Genomic DNA, 8,528 nt, shown 5'->3' with positions numbered 1-8,528 from the left:
GTGCAGGATGCCTTTGGATGGTGAATGGGTCTGGAGGAGCTCTGCAGAACACGTCCTCACAGCAGCATGGCTAGACACGCCCCCCCTCAACATGTCTATTTTATGTTGGCGGCATTTATTAAACTATCTTTAATCTTTTTAAAACAATAGAAAGCGTAAAACATTAGCAGCAAATTTCCAAATTTTCGATAAAATTTCAAAATCAGATATTTTTAGGGACCTGTTCAGGTTTAAAGTGTATTTGAGGGGACTGTGTGTTAGAAAGCCCCACGAAGCACCCCATTTCAGAAACTGCACCCCCCAAACTCTGCAAAAGCACATCCAGAAAGTTTTTTAACCCTTTAGGGGAGTCACAGAAATAAAAGCTAAGTGTGTAAGAAATTTGAAAATTTTTATTTTCTGTGCAGAGATTTTATTGTAATCCAATATTTTTCATAATTATGACCCTATTACCAGAGAAATGCACCCCAATATTTATTGCCCCGTTTCTGCAGTTTATAGAAATACCCCATATGTGACCCTATTGCGCTATTTGACGCAACCACAAGCCTCAGATATAAGGGAGCGCCTAGTGAATTTCAATGGCTCCCTTATTTTTGGTCATTTCTGACTGTACCACTTCAGGTTGGCAGAGGCTCTGGGGTGCCAAAACATAAGAAACACCCCTAAAGGGACACCATTTAGAAAACTAAACCTCTCAAGGAATGTAACAAGGGGTGCGGTGAGCATTTGGACCCCACAGGTGCTTCACAGATTTTCCGAACAATGTGGCGTGAAAAAAGACAAAAGTATTTTTTACACTAAAACGTTGTTCTAGCCTTCAATTTTTCATTTTCACAAAGGGATAAAAGGAAAAAAAAGACACAAAAAGTGTAGCGCAGTTTCTCCCGAGTACAGAAATACCCCACATGTGGACATAAAGTGCCAAGCGGGAGCAGGACGAGCCTCCAAAGGGAAGGAGCGTTTGGAAGCTGGATTTCACTGGAATGGATTTCAAGGGCCACATCGCATTTACAGAGCCCTCGTGCTGCCAAAACACTGGAAACCCCCACAATTGACCCCATTCTGGAAACTACACCCCTCAAGGAATCTAACAAGGGGGGCAGTGAGCATATGGACCCCACTGGTGACGGGCACAAATGTGGAACAATGTGACGTGAAAGTGAAAGATTTAATTTTTTCACTTTCACGGCACAAATGTGCCCGTCATCAAGGGGTCCATTTGCTCACTACACCCCTTGTTAGATTCCTTGAGGGGTGTAGTTTCCATAATGGGGTCACTTGTGGGGGTTTCCACTGTCTTGGCAGCACGAGGGCTCTGTAAATGCGACATGGCGTTCATAATCCATTCTAGCCAAATCCAACCTCCAAAATCCAAATGGCGCTCCTTCCCTTCGGAGGCTTGCCCTGCGCCCACATGGCGCTTTATGTCCACATGTGGGGTATTTACGGACTCGGGGGAAATTGCTCTACACATTTTGTGTTTTTTTTTCTCTTTTAACCCCTTGTGAAAATGATAAATTCAAGGCTAGATCAACATTATAGTGTAAAAAATGTAATATTTCATTTTCACGCCACATTGTTCCACATTTGTGCCCGTCACCAGTGGGGTCCATATGCTCACTACACCCCTTGTTACATTCCTTGAGGGGTGTAGTTTCCATAATGGGGTCACTTGTGGGGGGTTTCAACTGTCTTGGCAACACAATGGCCTTTTAAATGCAACATGGCCCCTCGAAATCCAATCCAGCCAAATCCAGCCTCAAAAAACCAAATGGCGCTCCTTCCCTTTGGAGGCTTACCCTGCAGCCGCATGGCGCTTTATGTCCACATGTGGGGTATTTCCGTACTCAGGAGAAATTGCGCTACACATTTAGTGTTTTTTTTTTACCTTTTAGCCCCTTGTGAAAATGAAAAAATCATGACATGATTAATGATTTAGAGTAAAAATTTTAAAAAAATTACACTAAATGTTGGTCTAGCCTTTTGATTTTTTTCCATTTCCACAAGGGGTTAAAAAAGAAAATGAACACAAAACGTGTAGGGTAATTTCCCCTGAGTACGAAAATACCCCACATGTGGACATAATGTGCCATATGGGCACAGGGCAAGCCACCAAAGGGACAGAGCGCCATTTAGAGGCTTGAATGGAGGATGGAGGCCACGTCGCAATTACAAAGCTCCTGTGCTGCCAGGACAGTAGAAACCCCTGACAAGTGACCCCATTCTGGAAATTACACCCCATAAGGAATCTAACGAGGGGTGCAGTGAGCATATGGACTCCACTGGTGACGGACACATGTGTAGAACATGTGCCGTGAAAATAAAAAATACCATTTTTTTCATTTTCACGTCCCAAATGTGGCCGTCACCAGGGGGCCATATCCCCGCTGCCCCCCTTGTTAGATTCCTTATGGGGTGTAGTTTCCAGAATGGGGTCACTTGTGGGGGGTTTCTACTGTCCTGGCCGCACAGAGGCTTTGTAATTGCATCATGGCATCCTCTAATGGAAATGGCGGCCATACCTATTTAGCTGGGGAAAAGGGACAATTCTAATTTATTTGGGGGTATTAGGCCAATTATTAGTTTATAAGGTTGAAAATGACAGGTGTCCATCAAATTCAACCTGTGTTGATCCAGAGGAAGGCAAAAAACCCTCGTGAGGCAGACGACAGTAGCCTCATCACAGGGGAAAAATTCCTTCCCAAATCCATAATGGCAATCAGAATAATCCCCGGGTCAACGTGACCCCTGAAATAGGAATAAGGGACAGAATTTAGATAATGTAGAACCCCAATGACGTGTGGTACGCCTTGAAGCAATCCAGTATGCAGAGGCCGGGGTGATCAGGACAGGTGTCACACTGGAAAATGGTGTCCTTCCTGATCCCCCTGTTACGCCACACTCTGCACTTCTTCTGGGGTCTCCCGTTCTCCAGTGTGGGGGACGTCACCTGGAGAATGTTGTCCTGGTGCGATACGGGGTCCCTCATATCCAGAAGTGCTGGGTCCGCTCCATGGCTGCTAAATATTAGGGCCCTATTACTACTTCTGATATGTTCGGATCGTGCCGCAAGCTACAGTAGCTCAGGCAGCGAGGGAGCAGAAGAGGGGGTGCTGGTATAAAAGTTATCCCCGTACAGGTGGTGGTGACCTTTATCCAGCAGTGGGAAGATCAGTTCCCGGACGATCTTCCCACTTGTTCCGAGGATGGGGGGGGGCATCTGGGGGCTGCATTCGGGTGTCCCTTCCTTCATACACTCTAAGGGTATGTGCACACTGCGAAATGGCGAAGGATAACCCTTCGTGCATTCCGCAGTTGGCATCCACCGGCGGACTGATGCGGGCGCGCGTCTCCGTTCGTGTCATAGACTCCATTCTATGCACGGGCGGATTCCGCTCTCTGTCCAACGTATTCATTCTTTGGACGGACGATGGAATCCGCCTGTGCATAACATGGAGTCTATGACACGGGTGGAGACGCGCGCCTGCATCAGTCCACCGGTGGGTGCCAGCTGCGGAATGCACAAAGGTTTATCTTCACCATTGCGCAGTGTGCACCTACCCTAAATCTGTAAGTGTACCCTGAGGTACGCTCACAGAGTTAGTAGAATTTTACGCCATACCGTGATCTCTTATTGGGATGGTACTGGCGGAAAAGACGTGTCTGGGAGGCAGCATACACTACGCTATCCCCCAGACACGTCACTGGAGGATGAGGATGAATGGAGGAACGAAGGATCCCCCCATTTATCCTCACTGGCTGTTTCGGTGTCGGAGGCAATAATAACGTATCCCTCTGACGCCGAAAACACCCTGGGGGTCATCTTTATACGGGGATTGGTATATGGGGTATGTAGTGGTGTAGTGTCAAACTTTATTCAATGTAGTGTAGTGTGGTGTAATGTAGTGTTTTTTACGTGTTTTTTTACAGTAAGTATAAAAAAACTACGCCAAAAATGGTGTTGCTGATAAATGCTGCACTTATGTGCAGCACTTATCAGCAGACCGTGGCAGTAGGATAGAGAAAAAAAACACCCTACGCCAAAAAGGAGGAGTTGCTGATTAGCAGCGCACTTTCGTGCGATGCTGATCAACACTCAGCGGCGATAGGGTGCGGAAAATAGAAAAAAAAAATTGAAAAAAAAAAAAAAAAAATTTATTACATACTGAACATCCCTGTAGCTGCTGATAAGTGTATTACACATATCAGCCGCTAGAGGGCAGCAGAGCGGAAAATCCCGAAAACTCGACGCTGGAGCCGAAAATAGCCGAACGTGACGTCACGGAAGAAGCCGAAGACCCGAACGAGACCACGAGGACGCTGCGAACCCGGAAGACGCCGATCAGGACCCCGGGACAGGTGAGTAATGTACGAATACCTGCTCTGGACCCCTCAGCTACCTAGCTGAGGGGTCCGGAGCAGGTATTTATAACTTTTGGGGACTTTGATCGCCGTGAACGGCCGGCCGGTAGTGGCCGGCCGTTCACAGCGATCGGGCCGGTGGCACCTGGCCACCATTACTTTTTACAGTAATGGCGGTCGGTGCCCGGAAAGGTTCCGATCGCCGCTATTGATCTGAACTGATAAGCCAATAGCGGCGATCGTCGGCATGGGGGGGGGGGTTAACAACCCCCCATGCCGACAGGGAGAGATGGCCTGCAGTGTATTTCTGCAGGCCATCTCTCCCGATCGCATGCGGCCGGTCCGCGGCGCCCTCTTAAAGGACCCGCGTACCGGTACGTCATGGGTCCTTAAGTGACAGTGATCCATGACGTACCGGTACGACATGGGTCCTTAAGAGGTTAATGGTAAAGTATAGAAGTAAACCACCAACTGGAGAACTCTTCATCATTTCAACAGTCTTTACTTTTCAAAGAGAAGTCATAGTCTTAGGTATGACATTAGCAGGTGACCTGTGAGAATTTATAACCAGCTCTTTAGTATATGAATCACGATTAATCTCAGAGGCAGGAGGTTTGGCTCTGCACGTCCTACCTAAATATCTTTCATTTAGCTCAGAGGCAAGGGCACTGGTTCCTTGTCCCCATATTTTCACAATCATTGATACTACAAATACTGAAATACTGCACTAGGCCCGGCCTAAAGCCCTTAAAGGTCCTATGAGACACCTTATGCTTAATCTTATTCCGTTTTTACTTTCTGCTCCTCTCCTGTATTCAGACTTGGACTAGGGTGAAACATCGGGACATCTTGGGGAACATTTATGAAGACAGGCATAAAAGTAAACCAGTCTTAAATAAAGCCCTTCCCCCTTTTTTCCAGCCTCTTAGTAAACCCATCCGGGCCTTTGGCAAACTTAAAATAGGAATGACTTAGGCGCCACGAGAAACAGAACACCATTTCACCATTTCACTGAAAGTTTAATGGTCATTTTAAGAGATTTCCCTGTAGGTCAACAGCACAAGGATAAAGTATGGGGGGCCCAAAATGTCACTGTCTGACATATAATATGTTACTGGGTTCTGAAGATAACCACAGCCGGTATGTCCAGTGGAGTTTATCACATCTACAGACATTCAGATGTGAATAGAGTTGACCTCAGACTCGCCATCCCCATGGTCCTCATAAATCCACATCTGGTTCTCACTGGAGACTTTCTTTCCGGGATCTTGAGGAGAATGGTAAAGCCAGCTACAGCTTTATAACTATAAAACAGACAGGTTGGTCCCGAATAGTAAGAATTCATATACATATAATGTAGTTTTATGACAAATCCTCTTCTCTCAAGTAGTCATGGTGGACCATCTGCGCAAGTTGTCCATCACTTCATTTTGATCCGAAGGCAGAATAATTGAAAAGGAAACTCAATAGTATCCAATCCAAACATTTCATGGAGAATCCCTTTAAATTCCCATCCCCCACTCGTACCATGTTGATGGATATCAGTGATATATTTGTGGTGTGAGCCCCCGGTGATGTTGTGTTGGAGGAATGGCCGGTCACTTGCTAGATGGTGAAGTGTGACGCCACTCCGGTGGTGGTTGGCCAAGATACAGCTGGACCTCAGGATGTTACTTTGTGATGCCAGTACCAGTGGGGCACACAAGTGTGAAGGCATGCCTGCTTTTAGTTTAAGAGGCTGGCTGTACATTTTTCCCCTGTGAACAGTGTCCTGCCGGGCTGCAACGGGGTCCCTTGGGATAGTGTACTCACGCATGGTCAGAGTGGTGTAGTGACCCTCCCGGACTATCAGAGTGAAGTATACTGTGTCGGTGTAAGGTAAAGGATCACAGAGTCTCTTGTTCATAAATAAGCCTGTTTTTACTAGAAAAGTATGTGCTTGCCACAGGTTACACAGTTATGATGTTTCTCTTGATAAAGCACTTTATAATACACTGGATAACGCTTGTAGACAAATAGTTCACAATACAGCAACCGAGTCTGCGATAAGAATGTAGTGTAGAATACAGTCGTGCTAACTGAGTAGTGTGCTGAGTGATACAGAGAAGAAGAGTAGCAGAGAGGAGGATGTCGTGAGAGTCTCAACCCAAGTAGTACTGTGCTCTGCCGGGATGTTGGAGGATGAAGTAGAAGAATACTAAGAAGAAGAACACTTGTGCCTGTGTATTGACCTTTTGTTAATCTTCACACAACCTTATGTCCACTATATTTTGGGGACCCAAGGCCCAGATCTTGTTACCTGGGATGAGCAGAATGCTGAGGGTTCCCTGCTGACAACCGCGCTGCAAGATAGAGTTCCTAGGCATACTGCAACTTTGCTCTATCCGGATCAGTTCCTAGTTTACTGCTGACTTACTCTCTGACTTGTCCTCTCTTAAAAGGAGTTTAACACTGCATAGTGATGTGTAGCGTTACTGAGAAGAAAACTGTTAGCTGTGTCCAGTCTTGCTTCCTACCCATACAGGGTTCTAGCTAAGACTGACCTAAGTAGGGGACCTCAATGAGGGCCACGGCCCAGAGAGGACCACTGTAGAGAGCTGTCCAATTTGCGTCCTTCCTCTACCATGAAAGACTCATGCACTTCCTCCACTCATCTGACTTCCTTCGTCAGGGCATCTAAGGTGCGCTGTGAATGGATAAAGAGTGCAAACAGAAGAAGTAAAGAGAGAGGTGATAGGAGAGAAGTACGGATTCCTATTGGTTCGCAGATCCATGTGCCATACAAATAAACAATAACCCTTTACACACTTCAGCTGTGCAGCATCTGAGAACACATATCTAATACAGCGACATCTAGTGGCGAAACTTTATCACTACTTTTATCACCACTTCTATACAATAAGTACAGTCTTTTCTGAAGGGTGTAACCAATAGTAACACCCGTGGTAGGATACCACATATTGTTTGTGTTTTACTAGGCTTAAAGGACAACTCCCGCGGGACCCCAAAAAAAAAAAAAAACACAGACACACACAGACACCATACTCACCATCTCTCCGGTGACGATCGCCACTCGATTCGCCCGCCGTCCGCCTCTCCGTCGCCGCCGTCCGCCATCCAGCGATGTCTCCAACTTCGGGGTCCAGGGGATGGAAAAGGCTGCCAGTGCGCTTGCGCACCGGCAGCCTTTTCATTGGCTGGAGCGCATCACATGGCTTCCAGCAAGCTCAGCCAATCAGGGCTGAGCAAGCTGGAAGCCATGTGATGCGCTCCAGCCAATGAAAAGGCTGCTGGTGCGCATGTGCACCAGCAGCCTTTTCATCCCCATTCACTTTGCATGAAGACGCCGAGGAGGAAGAAGACCCGGACCGCCCCCCGGCTCTGACGTCGTCGTCACCAGATGCCGCCCCGGAGAAGAGGACAGTGACGATCGTAATAGGTAATGTATACATTCCTTAACTTCCGGGGTGGGGGGTCGGGGGTCCGAACGTGGGGTATGGGGGCCAGGCCGGGTATTTAACCACATTACAAAGTTATATAACTTTGTAATGTGTGTTAAATGAGCAAAAAAAAATTTTTGTGGGAGTTGTCCTTTAACTATAGAGATAGGTTACAACATGAACTGAAGCTGTGGCAGGGGGACTTCCAGAGCCCTTACTGTTGTGTCCATGAAGTCAACCATTTGTGGAAGATTTTATGAAAACACGGGGGAGCGTTGAATCCATGAATCCATTTACTCATAAATACTATTTACTATCCAGTTTCTGAATCTTTTTTACTGAACGCCAGAGAAATTGTTCCTAAACTGACAATAAGCTCGGTCTGTTCTCTTAGACGCTAATAATTAGGTTAGAGTCGTCAAGCAGAAAATTGAAAACCTTCCCTGAATAATATGGCAGCAAGAGATAAAGAACGGTGTAACCTGTGCTCTGCCAGGGCTCCATGCCCCATCTCTGAGACCTGTTCATTGCCTAATTTTTTTTTATTACCCTAGAAAACCCTTTAGCTGCAGATGTAGCAGTGACCAATGGAAACTGCAGTTCAATGTTTCCAAATGTAAAATAACGCACTTGGGGAGAAGGAATCCTCTATCCAAGTATCATATTGCCAGTTCTGTGTTTGCAAAGACTTCAGAAGAGAAGGATCTAGGGGTACTGATTTCC

The sequence above is a fragment of the Dendropsophus ebraccatus genome, chromosome 10 (assembly GCF_027789765.1).
Source record: "Dendropsophus ebraccatus isolate aDenEbr1 chromosome 10, aDenEbr1.pat, whole genome shotgun sequence".
NCBI lineage: Eukaryota > Metazoa > Chordata > Amphibia > Anura > Hylidae > Dendropsophus > Dendropsophus ebraccatus.
Note: the sequence above shows the minus strand (reverse complement) of the source record.